Below are 6,000 nucleotides of genomic sequence, written 5' to 3'. Positions count from 1 at the left end.
GTTGTTGTTCCCTAACAATGGAACAACATAAACCAACAAATGAAGAATGGAACACGTTGGTTGCGGATAGGGCAGAGGATGAATCAAGAGGATCAGCGTGAAATAGGAAAGGTGTCTAAAGATAGCAATCAGTTGCGAATCCCTCAGGATCGGGAGATCCTGAGGGATCGCATTTATCTTTTACCTCTTTCTGACTATAAAAGAAAATGATTGTAGGAAGAAAGGGGATCAATCTCTGTTATTTCAAATTGTAATTTTAATTTACAGACTCGTGCTGTTGGAGAACGTGACCATATTGTAATGCTACTTAAGTTCAATGATTAATATATAATTGAAGTTGTTGTTCATTCGTATTCTCTGAAGTAGCTCAGCAGTGTTCGCTGGTGGCTAAGGGCCCAGCCTTTGGTGGATTAAACTGCTTCCTTGTGTTATATATTTTTTATTCTTACAAGTTTTATTGGTTTGATAATTTTCGTGTTTTCTGTGAGTTTATTTTATTCGCTATTTACCGCTTTCCTGTATTGAATTAGTATTGTTAGCTCTGCTACATTTTGTGACCTTTGATGGATGGAGAGCAGGGGTGGCAGTCTTGTTTCATGTTTTATAAGGCTCGTAGAGGTTGGTTCCTATTCTATTTCATGCCCCTTATAACTCCCACTTGCCTCCATTTCCTCCTTTCCCATAAATTCACCTTATTTCCTTTTAAAACCCTTTTATGCTTCCTTGTGTCTAAAACCTATAAAAACCCCGTTTACCCCTTTTCCCTTTACTCCCCAGGCATTTTTGTGTTTAACATTATTAAGCCCTGATAACCCTTTATAAACCATATTAACCTATGTTTTTGTTTTACCCCGACGCTAAACTTTTAACGTATAACACCGTGCATGTCATAAAATTCATATCCCTAAGCTTTAATAAAGCACGAGCCCGCCCTTTACCTGTCACGTCACCCCCAATGTATGTATTAACTTATTGACCATCCGATCCTCCGTTTGATGAATCCAATAATCAATGCTTCCCCTGCTCTGCGAACATGCCCGACAGATAGTCTGTAGGGAAGTGGTTTCCTGCATGCCACATGTCATCATACTACTGCATCGCTCCTCCATGTACTATTACCACCATAACCTAAAAGCGGTTCGGGGAAAACCTTTACCGCCTGTCCTGCCTATTCCCCAGTCGTTAACACGCTTGCTCCTTTCGCTCCCGATCACCATCAGATCTGCCACGTCCAGATACGACGACCCTCATTTCTTCATCCGCCTATCTTCCGATATCCTCTGTCAAATGATCTCCACCGTCCGATTACATGATCTGACAGTCCTCATTTATTCCATCATCCACCTCCTGATTCCTCTCGCTTTCGATCTCTGCCGTCCATTTTGTCATCCAACGGTCAATATTCACTTGCAGGTCATCGTCCAGTTTCATGCAATTTTCAGTGTTTTCGGCTTGACTCATGTACGCGAAGAAGGAAGAGATGATCCAACAACATGCGCATTAAAGCCCTCAGCTATTGCATTCAACACAGTGTACCTTCGAAGGACAAAAAGGACCACATTGAGCAGATAAATTACTGTAGCAGTTATTGAAAGTCATGTAGATAATACTTCACATGTTTAAGGAGTACACCAGAGTATAGAAAGAGCCATTTGGTTCATTAAAATATTTAGATTGTAGCAGAAGACCCATATCTAACTATAAATGTGGTTGGTGGTAAATTAAGACACCTCCACACATAGCATAACAGAGTAATTTTGTAAACAAATTCTATATATACCTAGAAAAACGATGTAATCAGGTTGATGAGTGTTATTTTGTTGTAAGCTTCAACTTCTGGAGACTGTAACTACTATGAGACCTGCAGCTTCTAGTCTTCATTTCCAGCTAATACAAGCTTCTTTTGTTCTTAATTGCTCACTTTCCACTTCTTCTTCATTGCTCCAAGCTATGCCTGTTCTGCATTTACTCATGTGTTGTTAATGTTTAGCATTAGAGGGGCTGTCATCCCACCTCTGTGTTAGGATTTATCATGTTTCATTAAATTTGTTTGCAGGTTTCTGTTATTTTAATTCTAGAGAGCTATCATCCTGTCTGTGCATTAGAAAACAGATTTACAGTCCTTTTAACTGGTTGCAGCCGGCCATCACAGGGTCCTATGTATCTGCGGGTGTAATAAGTCTTCTTCATTCTCACCTTATCCTCAAACTGTGAGTAATTGGTGGTTTAAAGCCTTGTAGTCTGGGGGTGTTCACCCATGTCTGGGGTTAAGCATAGTAAAAGTGGTTATTTGGCTTGAATATGCAGCATTTCTTTCATTCATCCACCATTTATCCAACATTTTTGTTGAGTTTGTAATGTTCCCGAGCATCTCTGATATACAACCTAGGAGAGTTTCTTGGGGTGAAAACATTAATTGGCGTCGTTGCTAGGGAGAGGAGTATTGAAGCTCACCTTCCCTGGGAGAACGACACAGCTTCAAGCTTTGATGACAGACAAGGTTTGAACACAGTTTCTGGTTTTAATAATTTCTCTGGCGACTCCACTGGTGGAAGACCATCCTTTGGCGACTCCACATTGAAGTTCTGGCTCAGTTTGTGAGACATACTCGAAGAAATCCTTAGAAATTACCAACTAAACTAGTGCCTGAACCTGAGAGGACTTTCAAATCGAAGAAATCTTCATAGAAAGGGGCATCAGGATTAGGTAAGCCTAAGAAGTCTCACCCATCTCTGAAAGATAAAGTTGTAACTCAAGGTTTACTATTTGAAGATTTAGAAATCAACACTGTTAATAAGGAAGATCCTTCAGAGACTAGTTCAGCCCCTTGTGTAGTTAATACCCCTTTGAATCGCAGTCCAAAGAAAGCTTCCCATTCAGTCCAAAACATCCCTTTATCTCTACCATCCATCACCTTACTCCCTACCATTCAATCTGCTAGTATTCTTTCAAATATTCCAAATATGGTAGGACAACGAGCACCTACGAGGATAGAAAGAATTGTAGCTGCCAGATATGGACGATTGGTATTGCATATTGTTATAGACATTTTTGTGCCTCGCGACATGGAGCATGAAATGTCAATAATTACAGGGACCCTCAGTCCCTAAACATGTTGTTCTTACCCCTAAAAGAACAAGGTCATCAAACAACAGCACTTCCAATCAGTTCTCCACTTGAAAACACTTCAAAACAGGCTAATTTTGGATCATGTCAGCTGCTCCACTGAGCATCTGCGCTGGAATGCAACTGCTCCTCTTTGTACCTGCGCTGGAAGTCAAATCTAATGAAGGCTACCTACGCTGGGCGAGATTGGCCAAGTGGCACAGTCATTCTGCAAGGTGTCAACTGCCCAGGAAGCTTCCAAACTGACACTTGGTTCATGAGATTCGCCCTGTGATGAGTAAGAGGTACTTGATCACCATGTGTAAGAAAGGATCTCCAAGTGGACTCAAGAACTGAAGATTAACTGAAGAGGGAGAGGACACTAGTCAGCTCTATGCCAGCCTTAAGCTGACTCATCCTTTCTTCTTCTCTCCTATATATAGAGCTCTTCTATGAGGTCTAAGGAGGTTGGAATTTTGTGTAAAGCAAGGAGGTGCTGTTGGTTTACAGTTAGAGCTATTGGGTGATTGTTTTACTAGAGGTGAAGAGGAGAGTTCTTGCTACTGGGGAGGTGCTGCTGGATTGGAGCCATCAATGGTTGTAACCTTCTCAGAACCCTGTTACTTCTATCAATAAAGTTTTGCATGTTCTCCTATATACTTGTATTGCATTGATGTATTGTATTTACTTGTATATTTGATTCACTCTAATCCATGCATCAGTTATGAGTACATGTATCTTGTAGTTTCCTCTCTTGTTTTGTGCAGGATCTGTGTGTAGCTGGACCGGCAAAGAGAGCAAGGAGCTGGGAACAAGAGACAAAGAGAGAGGATAAGGATCGACTAAGCGAAAGACACCAGGTTGGTTAATCTTTTCTTCCTTCTCTCTGTACTTTCATAAAGGAAAATATCAAAGCTTTACTTTCAGTTGTTGCTAAAGACTGTCACCTTTAGAGTAGGGATAGGGTCATCCGAGTCGGATACTTTTCCCCACAACAAACTGGCGACTCCGCTGGGGAGCCTAGTATCTTGTTGGTGTTTGTAGTATTTTGCTATTCATTTCTTGAAGAAAAGAGTACCAAATCGAAAAGCTTTTGACTATATCAAAAGTAAAGTAGAGGGACTGTTACTCTTGCTCATTTGCTGAGCAAATTCAAGATTTGAAGAACTTATCTACAAAAGACTCTTTACTCTTTGTGATAGATCTTCATCCTCTTGATCATCCCTTAGCTTGTACTTGACCTATAGCTTTTTATTTCAGCAAAAACAGTGCATTTTTGAGCTTTTTATGACCCGGAAAACTTTGTAGACGCAACTCTCGTGTCCCAGAGCAGGCTGTCCACAGGCAGTCTGCATTGCAGCGCAGGTGCTCCCTTCGGGAACTGCGCTGAGATTCAAACTGACAGACCAGAGCCTGCGCTGGTCCAGTTAGCCATTGTCTTGCTGAGGTTTCCCTTTGTGTCTTGGCCCTGTTTTCACTGATTTTTTGTTGATTGCTTGCTGGTCATTGTACTTGCTGTAAACCATTCTCCTTGACATTATTCCGCCTCAGTTGTGTGATGAAACTGTGAATGTTCTTTTAGTATTTCTTGTTTCAGTTACAGTTTCCCATTGTGAAAAGCGAACCAGTATAGCTGTGGCCTCTTAGATCCTGAACTGTAAAAGTGTCTTTGTGATCTTAAGAGCTAGTTTTATTACTGTTCATGGCTGTTTGAGTTTGTTTGTTTTTCATTTTATGGTTTGGATCTATACATTTCCTGTGTTTAAACAAGTCGATCATAAGGTGTCTTTTTGATTTTGGACAAGCTTGTTTATTTCTACTTGAAATTAGATTCAAAATTATACAACAGTTTCCTTTCTGTCTTACATCAACATTAAGGATAACGAAAAGAAATACATGCATTGTGCATTTTGCATTTGACTGTGTGCTTGACGATTTAGGAAAATGTGCATTTTAGTGTGTGTTCTATGATCTGTGGAAAAAGTTGTGTCTTTCTTTTCCCTCAGTAGATTAAGGTTTTCAAAAGTTGAAAGATTGAAAAGATTTGCTTCTCATCTTAGATTGCATATAGGAAGTTGTATATATACATCTCGTGGCGACCCTGAAAGGCAAACTGTTAAGCAAGATCAACATTAAAATAAACTCAATTTACATAACAACGCTTTGTAACATAACGCAAACATCTAGAGGTCTAGGTAGAGACGTGTTCCGGCGTCGTTAAACATAGTGACTGTCGATCTCTACGAAGGTGGGTGATTCCTCCTGAGAGTCGGTGGCACTAACACGGATTTGTGCTCCCGCGTACCGTCGCGTATATTGGGAGACCCCTATAGGCTTTTATCCTTTATCCTTAGGAAACCGTGTCGGCCGCCCTACTGATCGCGATGCAGTGAACACAGCATTCACGAAGATCGACCACCCGTACTGTAAAACGTATTCTGTGGTTTCGCGAAAGGTTTGGCACACCCTCTGCCTAGATCTCCAGAGCAGTTTCTTTTGGCCTTTTTCAAACTCTATAACTGAAAAAGTCCAACCGAGCATTTGTCACTTCGGGCTCGTTAAAACATCGAAGGCGACTAGAGTCATCTTTAGCTTTTTCTCGACTCTTAAAACATGAAAAAGCAAGTTTGTGTCTAAAAGCGTCGTTAATAAAATTTATTTTAAGCGGAACATAATCACCTGTTATTCCCACGTTGATCTTTCAGTTGAAAAGTATGGAGCCCACCAACCAAGGAAGCAACCTTGGCGGAAGTCCAAATCCCTTCTCCTCTTGGGGAGATGTTGGTGCGCCTCATATGGCTACATTGTCACTTCCAGGGTTGACAATCGGCCTCCCTGTATGGCTCTTTTCAACTAATGTAGTCCAGATCGCCACTAATCCTGAGCAGTCGAATC

Source organism: Pinus tabuliformis, chromosome 9, assembly GCF_031772625.1.
Source record: "Pinus tabuliformis cultivar Carrire ecotype Pingquan chromosome 9, CPIR1, whole genome shotgun sequence".
NCBI classification, from domain to species: domain Eukaryota; kingdom Viridiplantae; phylum Streptophyta; class Pinopsida; order Pinales; family Pinaceae; genus Pinus; species Pinus tabuliformis.
Note: the sequence above shows the minus strand (reverse complement) of the source record.